Genomic DNA, 21,850 nt, shown 5'->3' with positions numbered 1-21,850 from the left:
AACAAGGGAAGCACATGTTACATTAATACATAAAGAGGGCAGAGATCCCAAGTTGTGCAGTAATTACAGACCGATCTCACTGCTGAATAATGATCTAAAAATATTTGCAAAAATGTTGGCCACAAGGATTAGCCAGATCCTGGACACACTTGTCTCTCCGGACCAGGTTGGTTTTGTGAAGGGAAGGGAGGGAAGAGATAACTCCCTGAGAGTTCTGTATTTGAAGCAACATGCCCATAACCATCATAAACCTTTAGTTTTGATGGGTACCGACGCAGAGAAGGCGTTTGACAGGGTGGACTGGACATTCATGCGTGAGACCCTGAACAGGTTTGGTTTCCCACCAATAGTTATTGAAGCCATCTTTCAAATGTACAAATCTCCATCTGCAAAAGTAAGAGTAAATGGGGACTTTTCGCCCCCCTTCGAGATCAAAAATGGCACACACCAGGGATGTCCCCTCTCAACAGCGTTGTTTATCTTAACTATTGAGACATTATTACAGAGTATCAGACAACATCCGGCAGTAGAGGGAATTAAGATTGCGGGTACTCCATATGTAGTAGCGGGGTTTGCAGATGATCTTCTCTTGCTTCTATCGGACCCAGTGAGAAAAATCCCGGCGGTGCTGGAGAGGTTCGAGACTTTTGGAGAGCTCTTGAACTTTAAGATCAACCTAGAGAAATCTGAGGCGATGGGAATAAACATAAGCTCTAGAATAATCCAAAAGCTGAAGGTAGCTTTCCCAATTAAATGGAACTCTAAATATATTAAATATCTAGGTATTAAATTAAACCCACATTGGAACTCCCTTTTCTCACTCAACTTTGTGCCCCTTCTCGATAACACTCTAGGAGCCATTAAGTCGTGGAAGGCCACCTATGTCTCCTGGATGGGAAGAAAAAACCTCATCAAAGGTTTCCTATTACCCAAGTATAGCTATATCTCCAGAATGTTACCAATTACAGTTCCAAACATGTTCTTCCAGAGGGTCAGGTCTCTTTTCAGCAAATACATATGGGGAGGTTTGAAGCCCAGAATAAATTATAACACACTTTCCTTGCCTAAACACAAAGGAGGTATGGGAATTCCAGACCCACAAAAATACCACTCAGCGGTGACTTTGTCTCTTCTGATTGATTGGGGGAGACACAATGACCACAAACCCTGGATAGAGATTGCGAAAGAGTCATTGTCGGTTCCAATTACCACTTTACTCCATTCATCCACGGTTTTTTAAAAAAAAGCCTCTTCCCAAAATGCAATAACAAGGAATTTGATTAAGTCCTGGTCTACATTTTCATCCTCACTGATGCCGCTCCCATCCCCTCTGATAAAGGTAAAAGACCTACCCGGCCTCTACTTAGACTGCCCTGACAATGGAGACATAGACACTTTACACAAGATAAATGATAACCTAGATGACTTCATGGAAGACGGAGCGATCCTCCCTCTTCAGGATTTGCAAGCGAAATTCCCGCACTACCACATTACCTTTCTTCATTATAATAGGCTCAAAAACTTGTTTAGGTTATATCTACAATCTGGACTCCCATTTAGAGAACTGACTGCTTTCGAAAAGTTGTTGGCCCAGACAAATAAACCGAGGGGCGTGCTGGGCAAACTTTATCAGATGCTTTTGACCCATGCTACCTCAGTTAAAAGAGCGTTCATATTAAAATGGGAAAGAGATCTTGGGGTGGAGCTACAAGAATGGGAGGTTGATAAGATTTATAAAAACTCACATGGTCCTTCTGGATATGTAAAGATCCAAGAAAATTCCTAAAAAGTCCTTACTAGGTGATACGCCACTCCAGACATAAAAAAGTAATGGCAACCTGAGGCGTCCTCGGAGTGCTGGAGATGCCTTGGAGAGAAGGGATCTTATATACATATTTGGTGGCAGTGCAATAAATTTCAGCCATTCTGGAGCAAAATTGCTCAAAATTTCGACAAAACTTTGATGGCTCCCAGACCCTCCATCCCTGAGATTGATCTTTTTGAATTGGTCAGGTGAAACAGCACAATCTAAACACAAAAAACTTCTAATGTATTTGTTGGCAGCAGCCAAAATGTTAATTCCTTTATACTGGCTGTCTCAGACCTGCCCTTCAGAGGCCGAATGGCTACACAAAGTTAACCAAATTTATCATATTGAAGAGATAATAGCCAGCACGACCTTTGGAACAAGTAAATTCAACTTGATCTGGGCGCCTTGGATACTCTTTAGAGAATCAGATGAGTATTTGAATCTTCTAAACGCACAGTAGAATGTATTTAAGTTACCTGATAGTCAATCATAAGGAAAGGTAAAATAGATTGCCTCTTCACGCGGACAAGGGATACTTACTGCTGACTGGACACTTACCCCCATTGTTCTCTACACCCCAACCTACCCCCACACCCTTTTTTCTCTCTAGATTTCCACACTATTCCCTTCTTCTTTACTGTTTCTTCAGTTAAAATTTTATTCTACACTGTGACAAATCTAGGCATATTACTGGAAATGTATGTCAAAGTACCGGCGATGCCTTTTTCTTGAAGGCCATGAAGAAACGCGGCTTCTTGTTATACCGTGTGATAGATGATATTTGTGAGTAATAAAATTATACTAGTAATTTGGCCAGGAAGATGATCCAGGAAAGCGATGTTAGGCTATGTGCACATGTACCGGAACTCTCGCGGAAATTACCGCGAGAATTCCGGAATTCCAGTCCGCGGGAAAATCGCATTTTAAATTCCCGCGATTTTCCCGCGGAAAAACTAGCATTTTGCAAGCGTATTTAGCTTGCAAAATGCAAGCGTTCTCCAAGCGATGGTGTTAAATGGTGTTATTCTCACCCTCCGACGTCCGGCGCATCCGTTCCCAGTAGTCCTTTGCGAAAATGCCCGCGATGACGTCCGTTCTCGCGGGATCGCGATGTCTAGCGGTTATTCGCGATGACGTCGCGCGAATGACCGCGAGACTTCGCGATCCCGCGAGACTGGACGTCATCACAGGCATTTTAGCCAAGGACTACTGGGAACGGGAGCGTGGAGAGAGGCGGGAAGGCTGCGCGGGACGTCGGAGGGTGAGAATAACAATATTTTTTATTTTTAAATTCTATTTTTTACAGGGATATGGTACCCAAAGCCCGGAGGACAGTCTCCTCTCCTCCGAACCGTGGGTACCATCCGCAATTGTTCTGCTTACTTTCCGCATGGTGTGCACAGCCACATGCGGGAAGTAAGCGGAACAATGCATTCCTATGGGTGCGGGATCGCCGCGATTCCGCAAATTAATGAGCATGCTGCGGTTTTTACCACGAAGCGATTCCGCCGCGGTAAAAACCGCAGCATTAGCACAGCATTGCGGAATCCCATAGGAATGCATGGGATGCTTATTTTTTGCGTTTTCATGGCAAAATTGCGCGGTTAAAACCGCCGCGGAAACGCGAAAAAAACGCCACGTGTGAACTCAGCCTTACGGTGGACAATGTATATTGCATGTCGCATGTACTGCATTTCCTTCTTGTTTAAAACTAATAAAAAGAAGTGCATGTCTGTATCATCTAATGTTAGCTTCATTGGAAAAAACTGTGCTTTTCTTTCAAAAAGAAGGAAATTTCTAAGTGACCCTAAACCTTTGAACGGGAAACTTTTGTGTAAATAAAGGCTTTTTTTCTCTCACTTTGCATAAATATCACCTCTGTGGAGTGTACGGCTTATAGCCATTGTATGGACAGATACTCTAGTCTCTGCTTGGGAACGCTGCAGCTCCTTCGGAGTTACATTTGGTCTCTGTGCTTTGATTAATGCCCTCTTTGCCAGGGTTGATAGTTTGGGTGGAAGGTCCTCTCTTTGCAGGTTTGTTGTGGTATCATGTTTTTTCCATTTGATGATAATAGATTTCATGGCGCTCGAGGGGATCAACAAAGATTGGGATACTTTTTTTTATAACCCAACCCTGACTTGTGCCTCTCAACAACATTGTCCTATACTTGTTTGGAGATCTCCATGGTCTTCATGGTGTTGTTTGGTTAGTGTTGCCTCTTACCTAATGGTATTGCAGCCTCTGTGGCCTTTCAGAAAGGTGTGTATATACAGACAGACCATGTGACTCTTAGATTGGACACGTGGACTTCCTTTCACTAAGCATGTTACCTATGAAGGTAATTGCTTGCACCAGAAATTTTTAGGGGCTTTGCAACAAAGGAGGTAAGAACAAATGTGCATGCCATTTTGTATTTATTTTATCCCATAAACTGAATTTTTGCCTTTATTTTTCTCCATTCTCCAACTATACTTCACAGACTGTTTAGTGCTGATGCATCACGCACAAATCGGATTACAAAAATATTTAAACACAGGTTGTAATGTAAAAAAATAGGTAAAAATCCAAGGGGGAATACTTTTTCAAGCCATTGTATTTACCTTAACCAGCAGCAACCCGCTTTTGGCAGGCACCCACTAAGAGGAGGTAGCGGCAAGCTGAAGAATTTGACCGAGCACAGGTTGTCCCAACCTGAGTTCTTCAAATGAATTTGTGTGCTAAAATTTTAGTCAGTGGAACAGGTCTGTAATCCACCAGCTGGAACTATAGTCCCTATGCTGAAGTCCTGAAGTCCTGTAGAATCAGCCTAGTGACATGAGCAGTCCCCTTTTATATTCCATAGTTCTCTTTGCAGAGTATTGGGCTCCTCTTAATTGGGGGTATAATTATGGTTGCTAGTTCAATTAAACTGCATAATTGCCCTCCAAATGATGCAGACTAGTACACCACAGATGCAATCTGTTATCAGCAGCCGTTCCACAAATTAGCATGCAAAATTTGTGGAATGCCTGCTGATTACGGCATTGGACAGTCTCACATGAAACAATGGATATTGTCCCTTGACTTACTGAGCAAAGAAATAATACATCTGGCATAATTACAAATAGTTCACCCAGACACAAAGGGCGAGATTGGCACTGAGTCGTCACACCATCAACCTCACATGATTGGCTTACCAAGATGCTGATTAGACAGCATGATTATTGCAGAAGCATGCCTTAGGCTGGTCACAACGAATGGCCACTCTAAAATGTGAAGTTTTATAGCATTGGGTTGGTCCGGCAGGGTCAGAAAACCAGTCAGTATCTGGTGTTACCACCATAAACCTCACACAATGCAACATATCTCCTTCACATAGTGGTCATCCGGTTGTTGATTGTGGCCTGTGGAATGTTGATCCACTCCTCTTCAATGGCATAGCATCCCAAACATGCTCAACGGGTGATATGTTTGGTCAGTATGCTGTCCATGCAAGAACTGGGATATTTTCAGTTTCCAGGAATTGTGTATAGACCCTTGCAACATGTGCATTATCATGCTGCAACATGAGGTGATAGTCATGGATGAATGGCACAACATTTGGCCTGGGGATCTTGTCATGGTATCTCTGTGTATTCAAAATGTCGTTAATTAAAAGCACTTGTGTTCATTGTCCACAACACAAGCCTGCCCATACCATAACCCCAATGCCATCATGAGCCACTTGATTCACAACATTGACATCAGCAAACCGCTAATCCACACAACGCCATACACATCTGCCATCTGTACTGTACAGTGAAAAACAAGATTTATCCGTGAAGCGAACACCTCTCGAATGTGCCATAAGAGATCAAATGTGACCATCTGCCAACTCAAGTTGGTTACAATAATGACCTGCAGTCAAATGGATAACCTGAAGAGGATGACAAGCATGCAAATGAGCTTCCCTCAGGAGAGGATTCACATTAGGAAAGGTTTCCAGCAAAAAATCACCTTATCGTGGCTGCTGGGTATATGTGACTTGGCCAATTTATGCTCTAAGTATTCTCCTATTTTTTGTGGTGCCAAGTGTATCAGGAAGTCCTAACACTGCAGCTCCTGCTGGGAACTCAATAGCGCCGGGAATGGCGGGCGCAGGGCCTTTTCCAGGTTTGAACTGTAGTCGTTGGTCTGTCTTCTGGCAGCAGTGGTCGGTCTCCGGTACCTTCCACTGCCCCTTGTCAATATACTGATGTGGCTAATAAATGCACAGGCCACAGTCCTGTGCGAGCTGAACGTGGCTCCTTGACTATCTTACCTGGGTAGTCAGGTAACAACGGTCAGGACAACTATTCTCTGCCCACGTCAGGGAGCAAGTGTCAGTCCAGTGTGTGGTCTCTCTTGGGGCAGCGCATGTGCGGTACTAATGATCACGTAGTGTATGGCACATGGTTCTCTCTGGCGGTCACTGTACACACACCGCATGTCTCACTTTCCCTGGTCCCCGCTGTTGGCGGTGGGCGACGCTGATCTGCTTAGCGCTGGAGCACTGCTCTCTGTTGCGAATGCAACACCCGGCTCAGCTATGCTCTGTGAACACGGCTCCACATGGCTCTGCTCTGCACCGCTCTTCTCTTCACGGCCCTGCTCTGCACGGCTCTGTGCTGCATGGATCTCTCTCTCTGGATTACTGCTGGGCACACTGCTTCCCTTAGCACAGCAGTCCCTGACCTTCTGGTCAACTGCAGCTCACCTTGTCACAGCACCGATACTCAGGATGGGGAAAGGAGCACACCGCTCACCTGACTGCGCGCTGCTCTGCCCTGCCGCCAAACTCCCTTCCTTCGCACGCTTTTACTTTCTCCTTTTCCAACCCCCTCCGATAGCAGGAAACCCCTCCTCCCTAGAGCTTCCCCCAGGCAATAGGGGAAGGTCCACCTCACTCAGGCTTCCCCCCAGGAACAGTGGATGCAGCCTCTCTAGTTCCAGACCCAGCACACAGGTCTGCCTCATCGACCCCCCTACAGTTGCCTGGTGAATGACAACATAAAAATGAAAACATAAAAACCATGACTCTGAAAATGTTTCAGTGAGCCAAAAGAAATATAGTCTTTTGCCAACTCACCAGGTATTGTCCTTATCCCAGCTATTCTTTTCTGTGGTAAGACTTTTTCAATAATGTCAAGTATTGAGTGTGCTTCAAGTGTGTTATCCACTTTTGTTTTAAGGTATAAGGTCAGAAAAGGTACCCCTGAGCCTAAGGTTCTGGCTTCTGGCATTTTCGACCATGCCTGTAAAACATCCATTCCAAGTGTCTGGAGATAATCTGAATTTGGGTATCAATTAGGGATGGGCGAATCTACTCGTTAGGATTCGTTACTCTGCGAGTAGTAGGGGACTCGCAGGAGTCGGTACTCTGCGAGTTTCCAAGCGATTACTCGCACAGTAACGAGTCCAATGCAAATCAATGGCAATCCTAGTTTTTGCAGAGTTTCTTAGCGATTTTGTGTCAGCAGCTGGACACAAAATCGCTAAGAAACTAGGATTACTTGTATTAAACTGTGAAAAAACTCTCTCTCTCTCTCTCTCTCTCCCCCCCAGCACAGGAATCACTGCAAAACTCGCATCCCCATTCTCCTCCCCCCCAGCACAGGAATCGCTGCAAAACTCGCATCCCCATTCATTAACATTGGACTCGCTAGACTTGCAATGAATAACGAGTTTCCAAGTCGGACTCGTTACAGCCTAGCGATTCCGAATATTTCAGGATTCGCCCATCCCTAGTATCAATATCAAAACCTGCAGCAAGCAAGGTTTCATGCATTGCCCATCAGTGAATTAGATTATTTGCCTCAGCAATTGCTTTGTCATTAAACGTTGGGTATGTTGGCATGTAATGCAAGCAGTACAACAGTGTGGTAAATAATTGCTTTGATTGGTCATGGAGGAATCCAAAAATTGTAAGCAAGGCCCTTTGTTTGCTCCACCAGCAAGTCTCACCAATTTTCTTAAGTTTAACCAACCTGCCATGATTTTCAGCCTGTGAACTAACATGATGAGTCCTTACAGCAGATTTTTATAGGTTTTTGAGAAAAAGCTGTCTACTCAAAAATGTCAAAGAATGATTTTAACAGATTTAGGAGCATCATCAATGACCATGGTAATGCCATGGTCATTTTGTGGGCCTAAAGACCATTGTAGCACCTGCTTAAATGTGCTGCCCCTTCAAAAGAGCAGTCAATAATGTTGGTAGCACTCAGAGAAAATGTGTCTAATTGCTCTTTCGTGACTAAGGTATTGAAACAATTTGTCTACTGCACTAAAAACATGAAGCTGAGTGACAATGGAAGTATATGGCCAACAATTATAAACAAACCCAAACACCATTTCTTCTTGATAGAGAGCCCAGGTGGCCCACAACAGTGGACCTCACCAAATACAACACACCCCAGTCACATCATTCCAATTCAGGGTTGACAAACTGTCAAGATACTGCCCACACAACAATTTCCTGTTCCCCAGAAACCATCCAAGCGGGAACTAACAACAATTAGTACTAAAGGGTCACCATAAACCACAATAAAGGGTCAACATACCTCCTTTTTGACCACAACCCCATTATCCAATGCCATCCCTGGCTTCCTCACCTCCAGCTGCTATGACATAATTATAGAATAAGACAAAAGTAAGACAAAAATCCCACACTCACCATCGAGGTTTGTTCATCGCCTCTGCTCAAAGAACAAAAGGGTGGGTTGGATGTTCACTGGTCCTGGATCTTGACTAGAAGCCATTAGTCCACAGATCCTCCTTTTCTTAAAAGGTACACTCAGCTGCTATACCTCTCAATAACCTTTTACCAAATCTTGACCTAAACCCACCCCATGTGACTTAACCCTCTACCCTCACCCCTTAAGGCTAAACTCACACTGGGCTTTTTGATGCATATTTTATGCATTTTTTATGCTAATTTTCATCTGTTTTTTACAGTACCATCATAGCCTATAACATTTCAGAAATCTCATGCACACATATTTTTTTTTGTCATCAGCATGTGTGTTTTGCATGTTGTTTTGGACATAGCGCTTGACAATTCTTTCAGTATTTTTTCAGGGTTTTCACCCAGTGCATTAAATGAAAAAAAAAAAAAAAAAAAAAACGCATGAAAAAAGGCACCAAAATCTGCATTTTTACCGCAGCTTCTTTCCTGACAAGCACTCAGATTTTGCTGCAGAATAAAAAACACAGCAAAAATGCCCAGAGTAAACCTAGCCTTTTGTTTTTCTTGAGGATGTGCAGATTTAACAGTTAACTCTTTCCTGGCCTCCTACTTTCAAACCCCTGTCATATCGGGATCTACACTCTAGATATGCCTGCTCCAGCTCTATCTTTCCTGACAAAAGACATTTTGCAGCAGTGCTACTGACAAATTTGAGAACAGAGCCTCTCATGGACTCTCATGAGAAAGGTGAAGTGAGTTCACTGTCTGTGAACTCCCAGGACCTGTCTGACGGCACTGTGGTGAGCAGGAGAACTTTCTCATGCTCGCGATGCCCTCAAACAGGGAATAGCAGTTCACAGGGAGACACTGTGCACACGGTGCTCACTGTCTACTGGATGACAGGCTGTATGGACGCATCATGCATCCATGCAGCATGACATCTAGATGTAGCACAGCTGGACCCGTCATGGGACTAATGGATTAAAAGCATCTCTGCAGAAAGGAGAGGAATACTGTTTTTTTGTTTTTTACCTCTTTTGCAGATGACGAGCGCTTCGGGTGAATGGGCGAGGTCATAAGTATGGTTTAACTAAGAATATTAAAGGAGTCTGTGTCATTCTTTCAATTAAATGAATTTTTGTTGGGTGTCTGTGGTTTCTTACAATGTGACTATGGCATTAGTAATGGGGCGTCTTATTGATGCCTTTCCGTTACCAACCTCGGGTTTGATTTCAGCTGACAATACAAAGGTGACATCAACCCCCCCAACTATCACCCCACTTGCCACTGTTACAGAGCAAGTAGAAAGAGCAAGGCTAAGTTCCAGAATTGGCACATCTTAGAGATGGTGGCTGAGAGCTGATGTTTTTAGCTGGGGGCAGCATCCATGGCCAATTCCTAGGCTATGAATATTAGCCCACAGCTGTCTGCATAGCCTTTGTTGGTTATCAATTACAGAGGACCCCATGTCATTTTTTTGTGTGGTCCCACATTTTAATAGCCAGTAAAGGCTAATTATACAGTTGTGAGCTTATATTAATAGCCTGAGAAGCTCCATTGATATTACACCTTTCCCAGACTAAAAACATCTGCTCCAGTTGTCGGCTTTCCCTCTGCTGGTTATGAAAATAGCGCAGGAGCCTACACCATTTTTTTCCAAAAAATAATCTTTTATTAATTAAATACATGTACAGTAATTTGCACACACTGTACTAATTGTATTTGTCACAGACATCTGTATATCTGCCTATTCTATTTGTGTTTACTGTATGTAATCCATCTCTTCTATCCTGTCGGCTCCTGCAGTGATTTTACAGAACACTTCAGATGAATTATAATTATAATACATTTTATTTCTATAGCGCCGACATCTTCCGCAGCACTTTAAATTTCAGAGGGGACATGTACAGACGATAGACATTACAGCATAACAATAATCACATAGATCATAACAGATACCAAGAGGAATGAGGGCCCTGCTCACAAGCTTACAATCTATGAGGAAAAAGGTAGACACGAAAGGTGGGTGGTAACAATTGCCCTGATTGTATGGAACAGCCATAATGTTAAGTGTGTAACAGTACAGACACAGAGGGCTAATGGATGCATAAAGCATGTGGGAACATGATACGGGGAACCTGGTTATGGTAAAACTTTTGGCTGTGCCACACAGGGATAGATTAGGTTAATGTGTTGAGGTGGTAGGCCAGTCTGAATAAATGCATTTTCAGGGCACGCTTAAAATTGTGGTGATTGGGGACTAATCATATTGACCTGGGAAGTGCATTCCAAAGAATTGGCGCAGCACGTGTATAGTCTTGGAGACAGGAGTGGGAGGTTCTGATTATTGAGGATGCTAACCTCAGGTCATCAGCAGAACGGAGGGCGCAGGTAGGGTGGTATACTGAAATAAGGGGGGAGATGTAGGGTGGTGCTGAGCCATGGAGGGCTTTGTGAGTGAGGGTAATAAGTTTATACTGAATTCTGGAGTGGATGGGTAGCCAGTGTAATGACTGGCACAAGGTAGAGGTATCGGTGTAACGATTGGTGAGGAATATGATCCTGGCTGCAGCATTCAAGACAGACTGGAGAGGGGAGAGTTTGGTAAGAGGGAGACCGATTAGAAGAGAGTTACAATAGTCAAGACGAGAATGAATAAGAGAAACAGTAAGAGTTTTTGCGGAGTCAAAAGTAAGAAAAGGTCAAATTCTAGAAATGTTTTTGAGGTGCAGATAACAAGAGCGAGCCAGTGATCGGATGTGGGGGGCAAAGGAAAGCTCGGAGTCAAGTGTGACCCAAAGACAGCGGGCATGTTGCTGGGGAGTAACAGTGGAACCACACACGGAAATGGCAATGTAGAGTATAGGTACATTAGTAGTGGGAGGATACACAAGGAGTTCAGTCTTTGACAGGTTCAGTTTCAGATATAGTGAGGACATGATGTTAGACATAGTGTTTAGACAATCGCTTGTGTTTTCTAAAAAGGCTGGCGTGATGTCAGGAGAAGAAGCGTATAATTGGGTGTCAACATAGAGATGGTACTGGAAACCAAATCTACTGATTGTTTGACCAATAGGGGCAGTGTACAAAAAGAAGAGGAGAGGGCCTAGGACTGATCCTTGGGGAACCCCAACAGTAAGGGGAAGATGAGAGGAGGAGGAACCAGCAAAAGATACCGTAAAGGAGCGGTCAGAGAGATAGGAAGAGAACCAGGAGAGAATGGTGTCCTTGAGGCCAATGGAACAGAGCATAGTGAGGAGGAGCTGATGATCCACAGTGTCGAATGCTGCAGAGAGATCCAAGAGAATTAGGCTAAGTGCACACGTACCAGAACTCTTGCGGAAATTACCGCGAGAATTCCAGAATTCCAGTCCGCGGGAAAATCGCATTTTAAATTCCCACGATTTTCCCGCGGAAAAACTAGCATTTTGCAAGCGTAATTAGCTTGCAAAATGCTAGCGTTTTCCAAGCGATCTGTAGCATCGCTTGGAGAACTGATTGACAGGTTGGTCACACTCGTCAAACATAGTGTTTGACGAGTGTGACCAACTTTTTACTACTGAGGCTGCCTATGCGGCATCAGTAGTAAAATATAGAATGTAAAAAAAAAAAATAAAAAACGGTGTTATTCTCACCCTCCGACGTCCCGCGCATCCGTTCCCAGTAATCCTTTGCGAAAATGCCCGCGATGACGTCAGTTCTCGCGGGATCGCGACGTCTCGCGGTAATTCGCGATGACGTCGCGCGAATGACCGCGAGACTTCGTGATCCCGCGAGAACGGACGTCATCGCGAGCATTTTCGCAAAGGACTACTGGGAACGAGAGCGTGAAGAGAAGCGGGAAGGTTGCGCAGGATGTCGGAGGGTGAGAATAACAATATTTTTTATTTTAAATTCTATTTTTTACAGGGATATGGTACCCAAAGCCCGGAGGACAGTCTCCTCTCCTCCGGACCGTGGGTACCATCCGCAAATGTTCTGCTTACTTTCCGCATGGTGTGCACAGCCACATGCGGGAAATAAGCGGAACAATGCATTCCTATGGGTGCGGGATCGCCGCAATTCCGCAAATTAATGAGCATGCTGCGGTTTTTACCGAGAAGCGATTCCGCCGCGGTAAAAACCGCAGCATTAGCACAGCATTGCGGAATCCCATAGGAATGCATGGGATGCTTATTTTTCGCGTTTTCATGGCAAAATCGCGCGGTTAAAACCGCCGCAGAAACGCGAAAAAAACGCCACGTGTGAACTCAGCCTTAGCAAGGAACAATGGCCATTTGATTTAGCTGTTAGTAGATCATTTGAGACTTTAGTGAGGGCAGTTTCAGTAGAGTGTAAAGAGCGGAAACCAGATTGGAGAGTGTCGAGAAGAGAGTTATCAAAGAGATAGCGGATAAGACGGGAGTGGACCAAACATTCCAGGAGTTTAGTGATGAAGGGAAGATTAGAGACAGGTCTAAAGTTAGCGGCACAGTTTTGGTCGAGGGATGGTTTTTTAAGTAGTGTATGTATTATGGCATGCTTAAATGAGGAGGGAAAGATACCAGAAGAGAGAGAGAGGCAGGGGAAAGTGACTGGAGGAGATGTGATGGAAATGGGTCACTGGTGGAAGTGGTTGGGAGAGAAGATGCAAGGTGCCTGCTTACTTCTTCTTCTGTGACTGGTTCAAAATCAGAGCGTGCGCTAGATGCAGTGGGGGAGGGAGGACAGAGCATGGTATGAGGTGATTGGGAGATAATTTCCTGTCGGATCTGATCAATTTATTCTTTGAAGTAATTGGCCAGATCGTCAGCTTGAAGCTCCGTGGTTGGGGCCTGTACTCTTGGGTTGATTAGAGAATGAAAAGTGTCAAAGAGAGTTTTAGGGTTATTGGATAGTGAGGTGATGAGGGTGTTGAAATAGGTTTGTTTTAAGAGGTGATGGGCAGTGTTGTATGTTCTAAGCATAAACTTATAATGGATGAAATCTTCATGTAGATTGGATTTTCTCCACAGACGTTCGGCACACCTGGAGCACCGCTGCAGGAAACGTGTTTGCAGGGTGTGCCAGGGTTGTCGCTGTCTGTGTTGTGTTCTATTTATAGGAGGTACTAATTCATCCAGGGCACTTTGAAGTGTTTCATTGCAATGCTTCAATGACCTGTATGTTTCTATAAGTATGGACAGTGGGGGTGACCTGGGAGGCCTGGCAGTTCTTGATAGAGAATGAAAGAAGGTTGTGGTCAGAGAGCGGGAGACGGGAGTTTGCAACATCCTCCACTGCACAAAGCTGAGAGAAGATCAAGTCGAGGGAGTTTCCGTCTTCATGCGTTGGGGAATTAGTAAGCTGCGAAAGGCCAAGCGAGGAGGTTATAGATGAAAGGTGAGTAGCAGATTGGGAGAGGGGAAGAGCAATGGGGATGTTGAAATCACCCATGATGAGGGTAGGGATGTCACAGGAGAGAAAATGTGGAAGCCAAGTGGCAAAATGAACCAGGAACTGATGGGAGTGGCCAGGAGGATGATACACAACCGCAACTCGCATGGAGAAGGGGGTCTAGAGTCTGACGGCATGGACCTCAAAAGAAGATAAGACAAGTGAGGGTATTTGAGGGATAACCTGAAAGGTACATTTTGGTGATAGGAGCAGACCAACGCGTCCACCTACTCCATTGTCTGATCTTGGGGTATGAGAGAAGTGTAGTCCACCATATCAATGAGCAGCAGCAGCGGTAGTGTCTCACTGCTGGATCCAGGTTTCAGTAAGAGCCAGAAGGTTAAGAGAATTAGAAAGGAAAAAGTCATGAATGAAGGAGAGTTTGTTACACACTGAGCGAGAATTCCAAAGGGCACAATTAAGAGAGACTGATGGCATGCAGGGAATATTAATAAGATTAGAGTGGTTTCTGAGTGTAGCAGTTGGGGGGGTTTGACTTTCTATAACATGGGGGACCAGGGTTGGGAGCAATGTCTCCTGCGACTAGGAGAAGGAGGATAGAAAGAGCGAGCAGATGGTTAAGTGATTTGTGAGAGCGTCTCTGATGTTGAATGGTGGGACTGAATGGATCTGTGCAATTTAGCAATGTGAAAATAGCGTGAGTGCTATACATAGGAGAGGAAAGGAGTGAGGGGCCGATATGGATATAGAGAGTTAATGCCAGGGCAGTGGATGTGTGTGAATGCAGCGCCCAGGATATAAATTACACAAATTCATATGGTATATATTTGTTGTAATCCAAATGTACAGGGAGTAGATGTACATAAATGTCTTACCTGTCTCCTGCCCTGTCTAACTGCCATGTTATAACTGCCTCATACTTCAATTAAATGTGCATAAATGCCCCCTGCATAAATGCCTCCCCCAAGCTATGTCTGAATATATAGGAGGCTAAGGCTTAGATCTCCTTTTTTTTCTCTCTTTCTTCTCATTAATCAATCAAACTAAATTGAGACAGCAGGACCCAATAAATGTTGTGGTCAGATAAACAAATGTCCAGCACTACATGAATTGACGGCTTTTTCTTCTATCTATTTATGTATGTAATCTAATATATATAGCTCAAGTGTGTGTATGCATGTATGTATGTGTGTATGTCCGGGATTGGCATCCGCACCGTCGCAGCTACAGCCACAAAATTTGACACAGTCACACGTCTGGACCCCGAGAGCGTCCTAGGCTGTGTTGTGAGGTGAAATTTTAACCCCGCGCGTTTCAATTCACCAAACAGTTTTGCCCTTATCTACATAATGGGGAAAAAGTGTGTGTGTATCAAGCCCCGCCACTCATTATGATGTCATAATGGTTGACTATGGGATGGAGGATGTGTGATGGGTATATGGGCACTGGACTATGTGATGGAGAATATGTAGAACGGGTATATGGGCACGGGACTATGGGATGGAGGATGTGTGATGGGTATATGGGCACTGGACAATGGGATGAAGGATATGTATGATGGGTATATGGGCATGGGACTATGAGATGAAGGATGTGTGATGGGTATATGGGCACCTGACTATGGGATGGTGAATATGTATGATGGGTATATGGGCATGGGACTATGGGATGGAGGATGTGTGATGGGTATATGGGCATGGGACTATGGGTTGGAGGATGTGTGATGGGTATATGGGCACGGGACTATGGGATGGAGGATATGTATGATGGGTATATGGGCACAGGCCTATGGGATCGTGGATATGTATGATGGGTATATGGGCACGGGACTATGGGATGGAGGATAATTATAATTTGCTATAACTAACCACAGTTAGTTACTATGCCCGGGCAGCGCCGGGCTCTTCAGCTAGTATATATATGTGTGTGTGGTGTGTGTCACTGACATCTACAGTAAGTACGGAAAGTGTTCAGACCAATTACCTTTTTTCTCTCTTTGTTTCTTTGCAGCCATTTGGAAATTTAAAAAAGTTCATTTTTTTCTCATTAATGCACACTCTTCAACCCATCTTGACTAAAAAACACAGAAATGAAGAACTTTTTGCAAATGTATTAAAAAAGAAAAATGAAATATCACATGGTCATAAGTATTCAGACCTTTTGCTCAGACACTCGTATTTAAGTCAAATGGTGTCCATTTCCTTGTGATCCTCCTTGAGATGGTTCTAGGGCTTCATTTGTAAAGGCACAAACCTGTCTATATAAGACCTAACAGCTCACAGTGCATGTCAGACCAAATGAGAATCATGAGGTCAAAGGAACTGGCCAAGGAGCTAAGAAAAAGAACTGTGGTACGGCACACATCAGGCCAAGGTTAGAAAAGAATTTCTGCAGTACACAAGGTTCCTAAGAGCACAGTGGCCTCCATAATCCTTAAATGGAAAAAGTTTTGGACCACCAGAAGTCTTCCTAGACCTGGCCGTCTAGCCAAACTGAGCAATCGTGGGAGAAGAGCCTTGGTTAGGGAGGTAAAGATGAACCCCAAAATCACTGTGGCTTGTGCTCCACAGGTGCACTAGGGAGATGGGAGAAAGTACCACAAAATCAACTAACACTGCAGTCCTCCACCAGTCAGGCCTTTATGGCAGAGAGGCCTGACCGAAGCCTCTCCTCAGTGCTAGACATATGAAAGCCCACAAAGAGTTTGCTAAAGAACACATGAAGAACTCCCAAACTATAAGAAATAAGATTCTCTGGTCTGATGAGACAAAGATAGAACTTTTTGGTGATAATTGTAAGCGGTATGTGAGGAGAAAACCAGGCACTGCTCATCACCTGCCCAATACAATCCAAAAAGTGAAACATGGTGGTGGCAGCATCATGCTATGGGGATGTTTTTCAGCTGTTGGGACAGGACGACTGGTTGCAATTGAAGGAAACATGAATGCGGCCAAGTACAGAGATATCCTGGATGAAAACCTCTTCCAGACTGCTCTGGACCACAGACTTGGTCTAAAGCTCACCTTCCTCAAGACAATGACCCTAAGCACACAGCTAAAATAAAAAAAGAGTGATTTCAGAACAACTCTGTGATCATTCTTGACTGGCCCAGCCAGAGCCCTGACCAAAACCCAATTCAGCATCTCTGGAGAGACCTGAAAATGGCTGTCCACCAACATTTACCATCCAACCTGACGGAACTGGAGAGGATCTGCAAGGAAGAATGGCAGAGGATCCCCAAATCCAGATGTGAAAAACTTGTTGTATCATTCCCAAGAAGACTCATGGCTGTACTAGCTCAAAAGGGTGCTTCTACTCAATACTGAGCAAAGGGTCTGAATACTTATGACCATGTGATATTTCAGTTTTTCTTTTTTAATAAATTTGTGAAAATTTCTATATTTCTTTTTTTTTTTTCAATCAAGATGTATGCAGAGTGTATATTAATGAGAAAAAAATGAACTTTTTTGAATTTACCAAATGGCTGCAATGAAACAAACAGTTAAAAATGTAAAGGGGTCTGAGTATTTTCCATATCCACTGTATATACAGTATCTATGTATTTTATGTTTATATATCCATGCTATTTATTATATTCTAACCTGTCAGTATGATTTTACTGTTTTTAGCATATGAATTGCCGGCTTTTCAAAGGACACCGGTGCGTAAAAATTGGACAGCACTGACATGGTCCAAGTGCTGTGCGATTTATATCTTGCAGCAATAGGCTTGCATGCTGCAATTTTACAATACACCCGAGAAAATAAATGGTGATGTGAGCTACCCCATAGATTAACACTGGACCGAGTGCTATGCAATGTTTTTTCGCATAGCAATCGTCCGTCTTTTGCGGTTGTGTGACGCCGACCTTAGTTTAGTGGTGCACAGTATACTGTCGATTACTTTTTTAACCACAGTAAGATGTAATTTTTCTTGCTTTTTAGTGGCTACATTTACATTTATAATTGTTTCAATGTCAGTTTATTTTTCAGCAGTCAAGCTCTTGCAGATGCCTGATATTGAACCAATTCCTCACGTTTCTGTTTTCAAGCATACACATGCATTTTATCAACTGTCCAACCATTAATGATTTGGCTTCTTCTGTTACTGCAAAATGCCATGCATGTGCAGCAAAATAGTGTTTGCATTCACAGATCCTCTATGATATTTATATTGCGCTGTAGGTGATTGACAGCAGTATTTCAATTATTAAACAGCCACTGACAAGCTCACTTTGGCCATGGCTGTTCCAGGAAGATACTTGCCGTTCTGGAGTCCGCTTTATATATCTGATGTGACCAAATCCAGTAAATTTACATTACATGGTACAGTAGCTATCGGGTTAAATTACAATACAAATCTTGAATGCAAATAAGAAGAGGAATATTGATTTTATTATTCAATGTACTAAAAATGTAAAAACAAATCCAAGTGTGATGAAATGATGAAAAAAATGCAATTCTGCCTTAGTTTTGTAGTTTTGTTTTACAGTGTTTATTGTATGAGAAAAATGATGTGGGAACATGATTGTACAGGTCAATGCAATTACAGCAATACAAACGCCCCAATAACTTTCTAGGGTCACTTGCATACAGTGCTATGGACTGGGGGTAGCCTTAATCAGTTACATGTATTGTACTCATATTACTCCTAATTGCCTGAGGGTCCTCTTCCGTACTGCATCACCAGTAATTATTGGAGGGTCCCATCCCAAACTGTGTCACCAGTAGTTTTCCTGAGAGCCCCCTACCACACTGTGTGAACCCTAATTGATTGAAGGCCCTTAGCCCATTGTGTCACCCCTCATTTCCTAAAGGACTCCTCTCAAACTGTATCATCTCTAAAAACCTGTGGCCCCCACACATTGTGCCACCCCTATTTACTGAGGGCCCCCTCCTGCAAAGTCATCACTAATTGCCTGTGGGTCTCCTACCACACTGTATCACCACTAATTGCCTGAGAACCCCTTCGCACACTGTGCAACCACTATTTGCCTGAGGGCATTCTACTACACTGTGTCACCCCTAATTTCTTGGGGTTAATGCTGCTCTCTTAATTCCCTTTGGTCAATTCTGGATCCTTTTGCTGTTCACTACTTGGTCATGTCTGTTGAGTAGGTTGTAGAAGTCGTGTTGGAACCACCTGGATGTGGAAACTTACATCCCTCATTCCTTAAGGTATCTCCATCTATCCAGGCTGTGGTAGTGCATTGCTTCCTTTCAAAATACTAAATATGTCATGAAAATCATGTATTGTCTCTGCCTATCATTGCTGCTCTATGTGTCTATGGTGCAGTGCACTTTAAGGGTCAAAGAGATGTTGAGAGACAAGCGATAGCACACAGCAGCACACTTTTCCACAAGAAATAGTGGCAGCTGTATATCTTCCAGTTAAACTGATCTTACATCATCATTTCTAGAAAGGCATTTGAATCCACAAGGTTATAAGGCAGTAATTGCCTCACCAATATCTTGACCTGATAACAATTTAGTTGGAAGGAAATCACACATCATGGATGGATATCTGGATCTGGGACAGATAATGAGGAGCAGTACTTAAAGTTTGACAAGCAGCAGAGGTGGTGTGACAAGGGTGTCTCTCCCCTGGAAGACCTGGAATTAGACAGTCACTTCAGGTAATGAATCACATGTCTTCTTTAGAGATTGTGTGATTTGTATCCCATTAAAATGGACTTAGCTTCTTCTGGTAAAGAAGAGGTTAACGACCCTTTCTATGCTGGCCAGAAACATGCAGCTCCATTTCAGCTGCTTCTGATCTGGTCATTACCTCTTCCTATGGAAACTGGCCAATTCTTCTAGTCCCTACCAGTGAAAGATTCATCTTCCTGTGCTGTGTGCTAAAGCTAAGTGGTTGGAGTAGAGTTGTTGTAGTAATGATCTGTGGTTTGCTGTAGTATGTATGTGTTTATTTCCTGGTTCCTGTTCCCTTTTAGTTTATTCCTCCCTGTCCCTATCCTCCTTCCTATTGTTGCTTTTGTATGGTTAGTGCTTTTGTATGATGGAGCTTTCCTGCTATCCCTGTTTTGTCTTCATGTCTTGTTTACCTTATATTTCTGTCCCATGCCTAATGGGTTGGTGGAGAGGACAGATCAGGGTTTAACAGGAGCATAGTAAGTTCAGAGATTCAGGCCACTCTACCTTCAAGTGTACCCCCAGTACTGGGATAGTAAGGGTTCCAGTTACCTGGACAGTTTGAGGCCTCTCTTCCTTACCCAAGACCATCAAAAGTGACAGGTGGATGAAGACGATAGTGATGATTAGAATGACCAGGTGTTTACATGAGTATGCGACCTGCTTGACACACAGACAAGCATGAGGAGAAGGGGTAGGATGAGAACATGAGGTTTGCACTGATTGCTAGCCATCTTGTTTTTCCAAAATGAGCAGGTGATGTTACTTCATATGCTGAGGGAGGACTGGAGATCCTAGTGTACATGAGCCTATACATCCACAGCATATTTTCCTCCTTCAGAGTCTGCAAAGTACCAAAGAATCATCTGGCATTAACATGCAAAAAAAATTATGACTTGCCACCACCAAGAGCAACAAAACTTTTAGACTATTTTTGAGACTTCTTCACTGACAGCAAGTACGCCATCACCTGCTGTAGAGCCAACCGCAGAACAAGCAGATTTTGCTGCAAAAGATTGTATAGCCACAAGTCGCCTAAACTATGTATTATTGAGTCCAACACCCTCCTTCTGAACACATGGGAAGAGAAAATACATATAAGAATGTGCATACCTACACCAAATCAACACTCCATGATTAAAACCAGTTAAAAACCTAAATATAATACATTACACCTCCTACCATATAAATACATGAAAAATAAAGTATACTCTCCAGCATAGATACAATGTGGATATTTATAAAAGATATTTATGTATAAGTAGATTTGCAAAATAAAAGAGTATAATAACCAATGATTAGCAATTATAATGCTGGAATATATCAAACACGAATAAAATAGATATAACAAAATCAAATACAATTTATAAATCCAAAAGATGCAAAAAATATATAATTAGGTAATGAGGTGCAAGTGCATACAAATAAACTGCTAAGTATCTGGGATTACATTCATTAAATGTACTGAATTCAAAATACGGTATCCAAGTAGTTCTAGCTGGAGAAATCACAAAACGAAACATGATAATAAAGGTGTCATAGAAGAAATCCCCTGCACATCATTGCTCTATGGAGCTTCATCAGGGTATCTATAGAGAATAAAAGAGAAATCCCAGTGTTATTCTGTATGTAGTGTATAATTAAAACAAAGGTGGTCTGTGCTGCAGCATTTCTACCCTTAAAAGACACCAGTTGCATTGTGTGTGAATAATGTCCTGCTCCTTTGCATATATTTTGTATTTTATAAGATAGGTAGTCTAGGAATAGATAACTGACTGTAGTTTAGGTAATGACAGAGTAAGATACAGTTAATGTTTGGGACTAGCCCATAGTGGAAGGGTAAAAGTGTTAGCGTAAGGGACTGCTTCCTGTTGTTGTGGAGTTCATATTTTGAGTGTCAAGTGAGCACTACTGCCAAAAAGGGGTGAGCCATAGAAAAGGAAACTTAAGAACAGGTATAGTGAGATCCTAAAGAAGAAGTGACGGACTAGTCACAGTGGCATTTCTGAAAAGGATCCGTGGATAAGACTTTGAGTTAAGAATCCATGAGCTTGCAGCACTAAAGGAAGGAGAACTGCTGAGCGAGTAGAACGACTTGCTGAACAGAACTTTGGTGTTCAGGCTGGGTTGTGGTGATGTGGGAAGAAACAGTGTGTTTGCAAAGCCCTGAACTACAGAAGAAGGATACGGTGTGAGGAAAAATGATTAATACCATAGTGGAAATGACCATAAAACTTTGTGCCCTCTGTCCCTATTGCCAAATTATCGTTCATCAAAGACTCCATGTTTAAACAATGATCTCCTTTATTAATATGTGGAACCTATGAT

This window comes from Dendrobates tinctorius, unplaced genomic scaffold, assembly GCF_039654945.1.
Source record: "Dendrobates tinctorius isolate UK_male_01 unplaced genomic scaffold, ASM3965494v1 ptg000044l, whole genome shotgun sequence".
NCBI lineage: Eukaryota > Metazoa > Chordata > Amphibia > Anura > Dendrobatidae > Dendrobates > Dendrobates tinctorius.
Note: the sequence above shows the minus strand (reverse complement) of the source record.